The 15,457-nt window shown below is 35.5% G+C and overlaps 1 protein-coding gene across 1 annotated transcript in view; it reads right to left on the minus strand.

Annotated features, from left to right (window-relative positions):
- Window positions 1–15,457, minus strand: part of LOC129765164 (semaphorin-2A) — a 310,102-nt gene that overhangs the window by 292,710 nt on the left and 1,935 nt on the right. The gene's annotated exons all lie outside the window — the stretch shown is intronic.

Consider the following 15,457-nt stretch of genomic DNA (forward strand, 5'->3'; position numbering starts at 1 on the left):
TGGAAATTCTCTAAGATTGGTTTGATATGCTATACATTATAATTCGCCAAACCCCAAACGGTTTAAATTCATGAAAACTGGGAGAACTTCCTTTTTCCCATACATTTCTGCGGTTCTACGCATAATGGTCCCATGTTACTTTTTGACGATTTTCACTTTTCTTCATAAAACGTTGTTTTTATGCATAATCTCACGGAAAAACCCAAAAAAAAACATATAGTTTATTCCCAACTTTCAAAAAAACAACATCAAGCTCAGTTGTCCCGTGTTGATATTCTATTCATAACTGTCCCACCATGTGTTTTTGTAGATCCATATTATTGGTTCAAGTACAAAAATTTCATGTCACACCTTCAGCAGGCCTAATACACACTTTTCTGGTTTGGAAGAACGAACTAATTCTCATGCAAATAAGAAAAAGTTCAACAGAACACGTGTACACCTTGTTAGCGAATGCCTAATAACAATGAGATTTATATTCTGCGAAGGTATTGCAGATCACTCATTTCTTCATAAAACTACGTTTCTATGCATAATCTTTCGGAAAACACAAAAAAAAGTTGTTTGTTCCCAGTACATCAAAAAACAACAGTTCAATTGTTAATGTTGATATTCTAAGCATAAAAGTCCCACCATTAATTTTTAAACCCGTAATCAAGCTTGAGAAATCGAGAATTATCCTATTTCAAACGCTTATTGCTCAGTCATGATGGATTGATGATTTTTTCTGCGTCAATCAATTTCGGCATTCCATAACAATTGTTTATATTGAAGAAAATAATATATGTCATGAAACTAACCATCGAACAATTGATAAATCTCAACCCCTATCCTAACGAAAATACCCACTTCTGATTGGTCGAAATTGAAGGAACATGCGGCGGGTCCCATGAAAGAAGGGGACTTCATGAGATGAACAATTGAATAACTGTAAAATGTCAATCGTTATATAAACGTCCTAACTGCTAACTGTTTTCATTGTCCCGATTTACGGTTTCCCCAACACAGACTTCTAAATCGAAGTACCTGTGAAAATTCGCTTTGCAAATATACATGCAAGTCGGGGATATTTTTGTTCCCACAGAGCTGTGTTTCCCTAACAGGGACTGCAAAATCGATATGCCTGGGGGAATCCGCTTTGTCAAAACATGCAAGTCGGGGGTATTTCTTCCCCACTGAGCTGTGTTTCCCTAACACGTACTTCAAATTAATGTGCCTGGGGGAATCCGCTTTGCAAATACATGCAAGTTGGGGGTATTTTTTGGTGTTGAGAACTTTTGTACTCGCTTGTCGTTGTGCAGACCGGAATATGTTCCCCTAGAACGTACTTTTAAACTAAGAAGCTGGGAAAATCGTCATTACCGATACTAGAGGAGAATGAACTTTCGCGGTTCGAGAACTACGTAAACATGAGATGTGCAATCGTTGATCGTTTGACAATTTTTCCGTTCACATATTTTGGTAGTCCTAGGCATCATATTAAGCGTAAAAGGACGTTCATAACATTTATTTGTAACAAACAACATAATCTATTACAAAATTTCGATGCATTTTAAAATAATATTCGAAGTGGTAAAGAAGTGGATTGCATAATATAATTGCGTAGTTCTACGTCGCAAATATGCGGTCGTGTCCTAGATACAACCCCCCATTATTTTGTGCGGAGGATAGGGACCGCGGAAAAAAATCGTGCAAAACTTCATCTTTCTTTGTGCGGTAGATAGGGACCGCATAAAAAAAGTTTCCAAGAAAGAAACAAGAAAATAACTCAAATGCACGCCTTTCACCGTTAAATTTCCTTTTGTTTCCCTGCTTTGTGATGGGACAGTTTGCCTCTTCGGTTGCGCGTGGCTGTTTTGTGCTTTTAGTTGCCTGCCGAAACATGATGCTGTTAGATATCATGTCATACAAAAACATAGAAAAACTTAGAGCGTTTGATGGGAGGAGGGGAATGATTTCAGAAGTGGATAATTGAGACGCAAACATCCTTTTTTGGCACTGAAATGCATATAAACCATCGAAAAAAACTAAATGGACGATAAACTTCGTCAAATATGCTTCGTTTCATACACCGCACAAAAAAAACCGCACAAGAACAGAAAACCGCACAAAAAAAAATCTCACAAAAACAGGTTTTACTGTACAGTTTCTGATTTATTTTCACTGTATACAATCGAATCCTGTATATAATCGAGTCAAAAAAAAAATTATTTTTTATTGGTTTTTTTGTTTTTCGAATATAAAAGAGGAATTTGATTTTTGATTCTTCCCCTTAAAGTCAGAAAACACCTTTCTCATATGAAAAAAAAATTTCAAACTGTATATAATCGTGTCCAAAATTGTATATAATCGAATCACATAGTATCAAGTCTATATAATCGAGTGCGACCTGTAGATGGAACAAAAATTGTTCATCTTATAGTATAAGGACAAGGTCTCATTATTTGGTCTTCAGTTACCTGGCGTAAAGAGAGAAGCACAAAATAACAAAGATCCTGGTGAGATTGGAAAATATTTTTTTCCAGATAAAGTAATCCACCTTATTACGAAGTTTACTAACCAATATATTGAACGACTTTCACCTGAATTCAAACGAGCTGGTGACTGTCGACTTACTGTCGAAAAGGAAATTGAAGTATTACTTGGACTACTTCTATTTGCTGGTGTTAGGAAAAATGGTCGGCTGAATGCTAAAGAACTGTTCAGGTCTGATGGTTAATCTCCAGAGAATTTCCAATTTCCAAATTTGACAATGAGCTGGAGTCGATTTTATCTTCTATTACGATGTCTAAGATTTGACAACAAAAAAAAAACAAGAACTGAACGTGCTTCAGTCGACAAGTTGGCTCCTATAAGATACCTGTTTGAGGAAATTGTGGCATCTCTCAGATAATATTTTAGTCCATCTGAATTTGTAACAATCGATGAGAAATTAAACGCATTCAGAGGCCGTTGTGTCTTCCGGCAATATGTATGTCAAAACCAAATAAATATGGTATAAAAATATATGCACTCACCGATGCCAAAATGTTCTATACGTAGAATCTGGAAGTATACGTAGGGAAACAACATGAAGGGCCATATAAAGTCGATACTGGATCGTGGGCATTAGTCAAGCGTCTTTTTAGCGTAATCGATGGATCTGGTCGAAATATAACTTGCGACAATTTTTAGTTTTTAGTAATAGTATGCACGCTGATGCTCAAATTGATGAGCAAACTGGAAAACCACCGATAATTATGAATCATAATGCTACAAAAGCCTACGTTGATACGGTAGAAAAAATATGCGAAAGCTATAACTGCACTAGAGGAACTAATCGATGGCCGATGGTTATTTTTTATAATCTTATGAACGTTGCGAGCATAAATTCTTTTATAATATATGGACTGAACAATACTAATATTAGAACAAGCCGCAGGAAGTTTATGGAGATGCTTTCATATCATCTCATTATGCTTCATCTAAATAAACGGTCATTCATTCTAAGTTTACCTAGAACACTAAGACAACGAATATCAGAAGTATCTGAACCTGATATTCCAGAACCTTCATCATCTGGTAAACATCTGGAAGGTCGTTGTAAATTATGCTCTCCGAAAAAAACCGAAAAAAGGTTATAACTGCATGAAATGTGAAACATACTTTTGTCTCGAGTATGTTCTGATTGTTATAGCAATGAAGCCTTAATCGATTAATACCTTTTCATGTTATTTTCTAGTTCTCTATGCTTTCATTTATTATATTCAATTGTTTAAATTTTGTTAATAAAAGAAGAAAAAACTCTTTATTTTTATTTGTGTTGGAGTATCAAAAATTACATACCTACATACCTGAAAAAAATGACTATTAAAACTGAATAAAATGGTAAAAACAATATTCTCTGGAATTATTTCATTCAATTACATCCTTTTCTTAAATGAATATTAATAATGCCTTGAAAGTTCACACTAGTAATATTCTAGAGAATTTCAACTTTCGGTCTGTGACACTGTGCGCGAGTATACGAGCTATAATTTTGCACGCGAATACAGGAGGGTTAACAAGGAGAATAAGTAACAGTTCCATGACTCAAATCATTAACAACGAAACAAATAATTAAAAAATAATTAATTTCATCGATTCAATCATCGATTTTTTTGGTAGATATGCAGTATAAGTCAGCAGTGAATAAATCCAAAAAAAAAAATCACTAGGAATCACAGGTGGATAACCGGAAACCGGGCGAACTCACCGTCTTAACGTTTGCACTCTCAAATTAACACACAGTTTCTAAGTATCTCTGTTGAAAATAAATAAAACAAATTCACAGCAACACAGATGTACACACTCCAATCTCATTCACAATCGTTAATGGGTCAAGCTCTGTACCCTGCATGCTGTACTCAACTATTAATGAACCGACAGATCAAAGCGACGAAAACTTCGTTGTTGAAATTGGAACAATTTGCAATTGCTTCTACCCCTATGGGGGACAAGCACTGACCGACCACACGACGGACGGACACTCCCAGACTGGCTCATCTAAGACACCGGGACGTCATACGAAACGTCCTAAAACCTTTCTGTCTCAATTGAAAACTATCTCACGGGTACCAATTCCGAACCAACCAACCAACCCGGTATTGCTCCCTCCGGACGCTTTCATGCACTCATTGCCAACACAAAGTTTTATCTTAATGACGATCTGTGTTTCTCGTGCTTGTTTTTGTGAACTATTTTCTCTGCCAGCAGTCGTCGAGATTTTCGAGCCGCACCACATTCAAATGGGAAAAACTATAGTGATGAGATCAAGAGCTTTTTCCACCTTCGCCGCAAAAACAGAGAGAAAAATGAAGTCAAAGCAAATGAAAAAAAAGGAACTATTTATCCTGATGATCTCATGATGATGATTGCGCACAATGTCCGGAGAGGAAGGAACTTCTTACAATTGCCGGACCGGGATGCCGGTGCGGAGTGGGGTTTTGGGGGCAAGCCGTTTCGAAAGTCTCATTGCTTCGATTAGAGCTGGTAACATCAGTTCCACTGATGGCTGTGACATTTCGGAGGACCTCTTGCTGAGAGTAAAAAAAATATCCCGCAGAAGGAAGTTTCATACACTACCAACTGGGGAAGTACGGAAAGTTTCGAAGCCGTGCTGTCATCCGATTTGAATATGGTAATTTTGGTGGTTGCGAAAAGTCCGTTTTTTATGTTTGAAAAGTTTAATTCACCCACCTTTCGGTAAGGTTGAACCGATCTTACCATTCTGTTTGACAGTGGAACGGATCCAATTTCCGATTGAGAGCTCTCAGTATTCAGTACTCACCATGACCTGAGCTTTCAATTGTTTTATTTAGTTACAAAACACTAGAAAAATGCATCGTTTTGTTTGTTTTTCAAATAAAATCAATGTGAAAATTTGCAACAAAAATTATAGTGCTACAGATGTAGTAGCGATACGCTATAAAAATATCTTTTTTTTTTTTTTATCTGTATTATAGTGATTTTCAACTCATTTGGCTGGTTCGTCACTTTTTACTTCCGTTTTTGGAAGAATGTCGGGAGTGAGAATTGAACTCTTGACCTTTAGCGTGAGAGGCATGGATGTTACCACTACGCCAGATCGACTCCATAAAAAATATATAAATAGTGAGAACAGAAAAGTAACTTATTCCATACCAGATAATCTTCTCATACAGCGAAACTTTTCCAAGTCGGCTCATAAAGCAAAACATCAAATAGATCGCGTATATTAATTGGAAAAACTCTGGATTAACACGGAAAAACAAGAAACCATTTCGAGGAAACCCCAAAACTTTCAATAAATGACCCAAAAAAATCTCGGATAATTATGAGCACCGGTGGATGACGACTATGATTTTCGAATAATATCAATTCAATAATAAGACGCGACATTTTTACGTAATTTTTTCACACTTTTTTGACGGGGACTTTCGTTTGACTGAACTATACCAAGAATCAAATTTTCACATTTCGATATTTTTTTGATAATCTCATTCAGCGGAAGTTAAAAATCGATTTTTCCAAAATAGCCAAATCCGGTTAGCTAGAAAAAACGGAGGTCAACAGAAAATGGCAAGGAGACACCGCCAAATGGGTGATTTTGGAACCGGCTCGACCAGCGAATGTCAAGCGGTCTTCGCAGCCACATTGATTGCGCATGCGCTTACTAAGCGATCGATCGTGAGTTCGTATAATCTAAACGTTTTTCGGCAATTGCTTGCTTTAAACGGATCACTTGTTGCCTGTAGAAGTCTCCATTGATCGTTTGACCAGGTTTCAGCTGCTCATAGTGGATCACACCCTCTCGATCCTACCAAATACAGGTCATTACTATGGCGACATGTACATTCGGTTTCGGTGTTGATGTTCCTAGTGGGCAAGGCTTTACATTAGATATTTTGCGTTTTATTTTGTAGTAGTGAATCCATGTTTGTCCTCGGTAACGATTCGATGTAAGGAAGACTAACTTTTGTACATTTCAAGCAACAACCGGAATCGCCGTTCGACATCTCTCGCTTTCAATTCGTGTGATTTCCTGGCTTTTGGATGCTTTGAGTCGTTTAGAAATAGACTGTTGAGTTACCTTCAATATTTCTGCCAGCTCTGTTTGCGTTCGACACGAACCTTAATCGAGTAATGTCTCCCATTATTCGTTTGCAAACTTTTTCTGTAGGCCCGTACGATTTGAATATATAACACTAAAATCTCCAGAAAATCAAAAAAATCCACAGATTGGCTTATTGGCAAATGAAACTCGACAATCAAAATTAAGTAAATATTGAACTCGTTGCGCAAATCTCAAATGATTCTATGGTGGTTAGACTCTCCACCCCCCTCTTTGAGGGGGGCTGCCATACAAATGAAACATAAATTTCTGCATTACTCGAGAATTAATCACGAAAATGAAACCAAATTTGGCATGTGGAGGTTTTGGAGTGCAATGAATGGGAGGCTGCCATACCAATGAAATACAAACTTCTGCATAACTCGAGAACTAATCAAGCACAATTTGGGATGTAAGGGTGTTTTGGCATAAGAAATGTTTCTATGATGGTATGACACATCTCCCTTCTCTGGAATGAAGAGGTGGTGCCATAAAAATATTACGGATTGCCGAATATATTGATAAGAGCAAAACTCGAGGAAGGAATTGTCCGATTAAGGACTGTCTTTATTCTATCATATTTTCTGTATCAAACATTTATTCCATGTAACGGAGAAACATGTTATTTGCAAGTGGTTGAAAAGTCTTGAACGAGAATTGTGTTAGAAAATAATCTAATATTATAATGATGAGTTTTGGTAGAAGTACTAGGAATTTTATAGTAAAAGGTAAATCCAACGGGGTCGATTAGAAGATCAATCAATGAACAGTTCTGCGATTTGACCTATGAACTTGCGCTTAGTAAAAAACGTCAATGTTTGAAGGTATTGATAACCAAAAACAAATTTTGGGCGGGACGAAGTTTGCCGGGTCAGCTAGTATTAAATAAAACGGATGCGTAGACTTACGTCCTAAGCGGTCGTGTCTTGGATACTCAATTCGAGCAGTAACTCTTAAGTTATATCGTATTGAAGGATTGACTGAAACGATTGCATAAACAATTTTTTTTTGATATCCAATCTTTCCCAAAAAGTGAAAAACCGGTAGACCACACATAAAAAACAATGCACATGATAATTGCGAATGAAAGCTGTCAGATGATTTTTTATTAACAGGCATTGAATAAATGGCACATTGTGATTTTTCCAAATCCACTTTTGAAAAAACTTGAAAACATGAAGCCTCGGATTTCCATTATTCACAGTTAGTGGTTTCATTATATGCCCCACGAATTTATTTTAGTGTCATCTATGTGCTACAGTGATGGGCACAGCAAAATCCACCCCCATTTGAAATCAAGGTGTTTCAATATTTAAAGTTTTTCCAAACTTTTCGGCATTCCAGTCAATACTACGTAAAAGTAGGTAATTAGTGAACCATTTTGCCATCTCCGTATCGTTAATAATTTCCTAGAAAAAACTATTTTGCTGCGTTCAAGAAGGTTTGCGACGAGCTGGACCCTCAACACCTCCGGAACCTCGTGGAGAGTATGCCAAAGCGTTGTCAGTTAGTTATTTAGGCCAAAGAGAGTCATATTGACTATTAATTATTTGTTTCTATTTGGTTTTATTTTTTTTAATAAACCACGAGGTTGATTTTTTTTTAATGTCATACCCTAAAAGTGCATATCTCGGAACAAAAGGTTTCATGCAGAAGGGAAGGTATGATGAGACGAGCGGCGTTTAACACGTTAAACCCCGAGTAGGTTTTGCTACAAGGGGTTAAACGTGTTAACTGTTAAGTCGAGTCGTGCTTGCTAAGGTCTCCACAAACACTTGAGGTCAAACAGACTTAGCAATCGAGTGAAATGTTCCCTGTACAAGATGCTCAGAAGAAGGGCACGAAACAAACGTGGACAATACTCGAAGAGCACTCCGAGTCTTTGAATGACGACTGTAAAGACCCATCTTCTGCGGTGTGCAGGACAACGTATGGAGGCGAAAAATGAACCATAAGCTGATGCACTTTACCGGTGAACCCAATGTTCAGAAAGTGATCGAAGCTGGAAGGATATGCTAGGTAGGACAGACATGTTGCACGAATGTCTGACAACTATTCTGCAAAAATGGTGCTCATCGGGAAACCGGTTGGTTCGAGTCGACGAGGAGCGCAGCAAGCAAGGTGGAACAGGACATTTATCGTTTGACCGATCCAAGGTGTATTTACGTTGGATAGCTCATTTTGATCATGGTACCAAAATTTAATAATTTTAATACCAAGGTATTATTTGAGCAATATTGTTTTGGTATTGAATGTGCTTATTTTGGCACAGTAAAACCTGTTTTTGTGCGGTTTTTTATGCGAATTCGGCCCTCTTTTTTCGATATATATTTCATCGCTCTACATAACGAATGTAACACCTAATTCCCATTCTTATGTTTTGTCTTGTTTGTTTTAAGGTGTCAGTAGGAGTTTATTGAAAGTAACAAATAGTTGATTTTATGATCTGCGCAAGTGAGTAAGTCGCCTTCTAGGATGATAAAAGGAAATCGAATGCTGAACACGAATGGGATTTCATCATTTTCAATCATTGGGATTTAGGTTACATCATCAAGGAAACTTTTTTTCGTGTAGTCCCTACCTACCGCAATTTTTTTTTTCAAATTGTGTAGCGAACACGATTTTTTAAAGCTACTGGTGAAATTTAGTATGATTTTTTATGCGATTTTTTTGTGCGGTCCCTATCTCCCGCACAAAAACAGGTTTACCTGTATAGGATCATATTGTAGGATGCTAATCGTAGTTTTGTGACGATTTTCTATCAGCTATTTTATTACCATGAAGCAAGATTCTCAAGTTAGCTTTAGAATGAAAAAAAAAAAACATTTTAGATAAATCAAAGTCGATCTTTTTAAAAATCAAATGATGTAACAGGATTTAGTTTTCTTACAGTTTTTTTTCAAGAGCATTTTTTTTAAATATATTTTTGGCAACACTGGCCCGATGTTACTGGCAGAGCAGAGCAGTTTCAAGCAGAGCTTATATGGAAGAGGCCAGGACAACGGTCGTGAATCGATTTCCGTGGACGTAGTTATTTTAAGCGAAGGCGCAACCTACGTGGCTACGAAGAACCCCATAATTATCGATTAATTTAGCAAATATTGATGAAACTGCCGTTGGTTTTTGCAGCGTATTTGTACTCTGCAGGTTTTTAGAAAATGTTTTTCTGGAAATGAATAATTGGAAAGAAGTAATTATTGATCATCGACTTTTCTCCACCACCAACAATAAAAAAAACAGCAAATAATTTTCATTTGAAAGAAAAAGCTTGCCGTTAATAAGTTAAAATTATATAAAATAAAGATCACCATAGGTGGATGAATTTAGGTTTTCCTCAGTCCTACCGTACTTGTTCGTCTCGGAATGTAAAATTAATGAATTTTCAAATACTAAAGTGACTTTTTGCTCGCAGTATGTTTGTACATGCAACAAATGCATGTTTTGGCCAATGTTCAATTTTTCGAATAGTCATTTCTCGGAAAATGGAAGATTCGAAGAAAATAATTCTTGAAAATTGGGAGTTCTTAAGCGCCAATAATCAAAATTACAAGGAGCTTACATCAAAAATATTTTTTACAGCTTGGTAGTTAACACTTTGCTCACGAGATTTCTCGTTTTCGCGTTCCTTCTTTACGGACTTGTATGAAGTTAGCGGATAAAATTTTTTGTTGCGTGCAAGTTTCTGTTCAATGTCTTGCTGGATTTAATGAATAATGAATTATTTCAATTGATATAAATTGATTGTTTATCAAGTAACAACCTTCAAAAGCATGCTCATTGGATACTGAATTGAATCATTCATCTTTCCACATAATTTATTTTATTCTTGATCGTGAAAGAGAAAAGTTATATACTGAAACGTGAACATCATAGGTCAACATAGGAAGATTTACAAAACTTTGAAAATCAAAAAAAGTTGTTCGAATAGAGTTATCGAAGTTATTTTATTAATCGAAAAAGGGTATGAGAAAAGTTATAGGCCAAGTTATATGGAAGAAATTAATTATGTTAAAGGAAATTTAAAAAAGTTATTTGAAAGGACCCAAAACACATTTTCAGATAATGCTTATTGGATAGAGTATACTTTTATCCATCTTCAGCCAAATTTTCGTCTGCCGGAAAAGAGTCTGAGAGAAGGTATGGGTCAACATGTATACAAATTGTAGAAGGGAAATGAGGGGCTTAGAATGCAAGGGGTGTAAGTGACTTGATCGATTTCTCTTCATCAACTTTTTCTTTAGTTAATAACTCAACTGCAAAAACGTTCCAATTTAAGTTTGCTATAGAGTTCGATAGATGAGGTTCTGACATATCTTCCACATTGCCAAATACAGTACGGAATGTACTTGCAGCTAAGTTATGACCAAAAAAGAGAGTTGATGTAGAGAAATCGATCAAATCACTTACACCCCTTTCGATCTAAGCCCCTCAAATAATAAATTTATCGAAAATTGAATTAGAACTTTTTCACACTCTAAAAAAAAACTGAGGGAACAGAGTGCGAAGTCGAAATTTTTAGGCGATTTTTGAAATGCTTTAAGATCGTAAATATCAACGCATGAATATGGAATATAAATCTCTTCAAAGCATAATTTACATGGATTTACACGGAATATTTTACAGAGAAGTTTGTATTTCGATGTATGTAGATGTAGTGGATAAATGATGAAATGATGAAATGATGAAATGAGAAATCGATTTCTTTTTGTTTTTTCAAAGATAGCAAACCAATTAACGTTATCATCTATCTTTCATTTGATTTCTATAATGTTGTTGTGAACCATTCAATACTGAGATATTGTATGAACGAAAATTTTCGAATTCGTATTTTATAATAAATAGATCAATAGATAATCATCGAAAAACAGTTTTGAATACTCTTATAAATTCTATACACCCAGGATTTTTTTTTACGCAGGGGATATAATTTTGTTATAATTTTTGTTATAATAAACCCTATAGTAGATGAACTTTGAGTATTTTCTCAAATTTTCCTTTTCAACCCTTTTGAGAATGAGGAAAAAAGAAAAAACTCATTTTTCACTATAGCTCTTATAGTGAACCATTGAGGAGAATTCTCGCGTAACTTTAGAAAAGGACCTATCTGCATTGATCGATTCTCTTCATTGACTTTCTCTTTCGATTACTACGGCCTTGCAGACAAATTTTACGTCATTTTTGCGACATAGTTTGATAAACGAGGCCTCTTTCTACTCTCCTGACCGTCGAACACATCAGGTAATGCTTTTACCACTGAGTTATTAACGAAAGAGAATGTCGATGAAGAAAATCGATCAATACAGATAGGTCCTTTTCTAAAGTTACGCGAGAATTAACTTATTAAAATCTGAAAAAAAATCACACATCTATAAAAGGCGTAGGAACACATTTAAATACGAATTATAGTAGTACTGAGTCTCTGAATACTAAAAAAAACAATATTTCAAGATTTTTGAAGTACTTAAATTTTTTAGGAATTTATTTTTTGATTAAATTTCTCGATATATCATAGTAAGATGCACTTTCAGTATTTTTTCAATTTTTTATCTCAAAGCTATTGAGAATGACGTGCTGAAAATTGAAAGGTACGTTATTCACCATAGATCCTATGAATAGAGATTCCAAAATAATCAAAATTTCAATAGAATTTTTTGCTTTCTTTTTACTTTTTACTTCCTTACCCAGCCAGACCCTTTCCCCCGTACAACTCGTGAACGTTTTGGCCAATAACTTTTCTCATACCCTTTTCGGACTAATGAAAATTTGGCTAAAGATAGATAAAAATATTCTTTATCGAACGAGTACTACCTCGAAAATGTGTTTTGGGTCCTTTCAAATAACTTATTTCAATTTTCTTTAAATTAATTTATTTCACCCATTGTACAGTTTTTGGCCTATAACTTTACTTAGACTTTTTTCCGACCAATGAAAATTTGACTAAAGATAAATAAAAATATTCTTAATCGAATGAGTACTATATGGAGAATGTGATTTCGGTCCTTTCAAATATTTTTTTTTTATTTTCTTTAAAATAATTAATTTCTTCCAAACAACTTATTTTTTATTAATTCGTTTATTTTTACAGGCTCAGTTACATAAGTTTTAAGGAACCGAATTCTTAACCATATTTTCATAACTATATATATACAATTTCCTAATTCTATGGTTAGTAAGGTAGAAAACCGATTACTCACGGTTGACTCCCTCCCATACAACTTGGCCTATAACTTTTTTCAGACCCTCCGATTGATCAAATTGTGGCTGGAAGATAGGTGAAATATTTCTCTGTCGAATAACTTCAATAACTCTATTCGAACAACTTATTTTGAATTTCAAAATTCTGTATATTTTCCTATATTGACTTTCTGTCACGATCAAGAAAAATTTGATGGGTCTTGGCCTAGGGACACGGACGGGATCTTGACATAGGACTGTGATTGTGTGTAGTAATTGCATTTAAATTGAGTTTTTCATTGTTCAAGATCTGTATGTTTTTTTCTTCTGATACATTAAATGGATGCCCTGGAAAAACCGATTCCAGTATGTACTTGTATCCTTTAAACGGGTTAGATGACATAACGTGGTATAATTCGGTACCGCATTCTGTTCAAAAATGTACACAAAAACACCATTAAAGCCATTATACCCTTTCTTCTGTTCATTCAATCATGCAGATGAAGATAAAGAGTCATCATGTATCATTTTTAAACACAAGTCTACATAGCTAAGACCTACATAAATATAAGCCTGAGGCAAATCAATCTATGACAAAAAAAAATATATTATATATAAAAATAGCAAAATAGCTCCTTCGTTACCACGTTGTCCGGAACATTGTTTGTAAAAACTTTATAGCCCTGTAAGATCGCGACTACTCAAGCTATCATAATCTGATTTACGTGGGTATACCCTTCGATCTTCTCAATCAGCAGCCATTTAAATTAATTTATTGCATTTTCACATAACTAAACAACATACTCGATATTATGACATCCTGGACCACAATTACACAAATTGTTAGTAGCGACACTACACGATAAAAACATGATTATGATTAAAATTAATGCCTATGGTCGGTAAATGGAGAATAATTCATTTCACGCATCAACTCACATTATGAGCTAACGCCCGAATTTAGGCAAAAATATTGCTCGTTGCGAGTGGATAGTGCAATCGAAAGAAAACATACCCAATTAAATCGTCGAATTGTTAACTTTTGACGTAGAACTACGTCTTTCAGGAAGGGTGCCAAATCCGAAAACAGGTCACGTTTCTGTGAAATAAAGTTAACGTTAATAACTATTTTCACAGCGAACAAATTTTGATACTTTGCACACCAATGGAATCGGATATTCTCTAAGATTCGTTTGATATACTATACAGTACAATCCACTAATACCTACACAGTTTAATTTAATGAAAACTGGAAGCATTCTCATTTTCCCATACATTTGTTCTACCGATTTGTGTGCATTCCCGAACAGAGCTGTCAATAACGAGCAACTGATACATTCGTTTCTGCCCGTTTTCAACATATTTGGTTTAAATAAGCCATCCGCGATTTGAAGCCTCACCATCATCTTGCGTGGACATCGACTGGACAACATCGTTGCTGGACGAGCTGGACGGTGACGGATCGAGTGCCTTTCTCAAGACTAGAGGGTGGAGGGGTAATGCTGGAGTAGAGTAAAGTTTTCCAAGGGCCTTTCTCAAGGCTAGAGACAAATGAAGTGAAAAAGTTTAAAGTCTCTATAATACAATACCTTACCTTACCTGAAGCCACACCCCTTCCCGTTTGGTGTTCATCGAAGTTACATGGTTGCCGCAGAGCGTCGAGCGGGAGAAGATTTTTTTCTTGTCGGGCGAAGGAGGAGTATGGAATAGAGTTACTTCCCACAAGAGCCCTTCTCAGGGCTAGAGGCAGAAACCAAAAATAGAATAGAATGAAAACACAAACGCGAGTGAGCTAGCATAACACAACGAGCGGATATCATTCATGCCTAATGCTGATTTCACACACATACACACAGCTCGATACAAGGAGAGGAACCCCTTTTTATCAAGGTGTGATACGACAAAGAAGAGAAGCATACGAGAATTTTTTTGTGCTAGTGCAGATATGGAAGAGTATCCAGAATTTTTGAATATAGACATACACTGCATTTATTTAGATAAACGTATATTTCATGAAAGTATGCTTCAAATTCCAGCAGGGTAACCTTATTGTTGCATGTTATGGGGTTTGATCACATCTCAAGCGGAATATAGGAGCAAAAGGGTTCATAGTTCATGATCGATATCTGAGTGGAAAAAAGAAAGTCTGATGCGAGTTGAACCAAATAAACGAGAAGTGCTGATAGCTATCGACTCTACTCGACTCTTTCGAGTCTACTGAAACAATAAAAAATTAAATAGCTAAAGAGATGTTACAAAAATTTCGATGCATTTTAAAATAATATCCGAAGTGATAAACAAGTGGATTGAATAATATAATTTCGTAGTTCTACGTTGAAAACTGCGGTCGTGTCCTAGATACAACCCATTACAATTTTTTTTACTATATTTACTGTTCATGTTTCAAGCAACAAAAAAAAATTGTGGATAAATTTCCTGTCTAATGATATATAACACAACATATGTCGCAATAACCATTTCGAGTAATATGCGTTTGAAAACTCTTAATAAATCGTTACATTTTTCGTAGAGTGACCCCCTATATAGAAATCAAAGACATAGTCCTATGTCAAAAAATAAATTATGTAGATAGATGAATGATTCAATTCTTTATCTAATGAGCATGATTTTGAAGGTTGTTACTCGATAAACAATCAATTTATTTCAACTGAA

The sequence above is a fragment of the Toxorhynchites rutilus genome, chromosome 2 (assembly GCF_029784135.1).
Source record: "Toxorhynchites rutilus septentrionalis strain SRP chromosome 2, ASM2978413v1, whole genome shotgun sequence".
Classification (NCBI taxonomy): domain Eukaryota; kingdom Metazoa; phylum Arthropoda; class Insecta; order Diptera; family Culicidae; genus Toxorhynchites; species Toxorhynchites rutilus.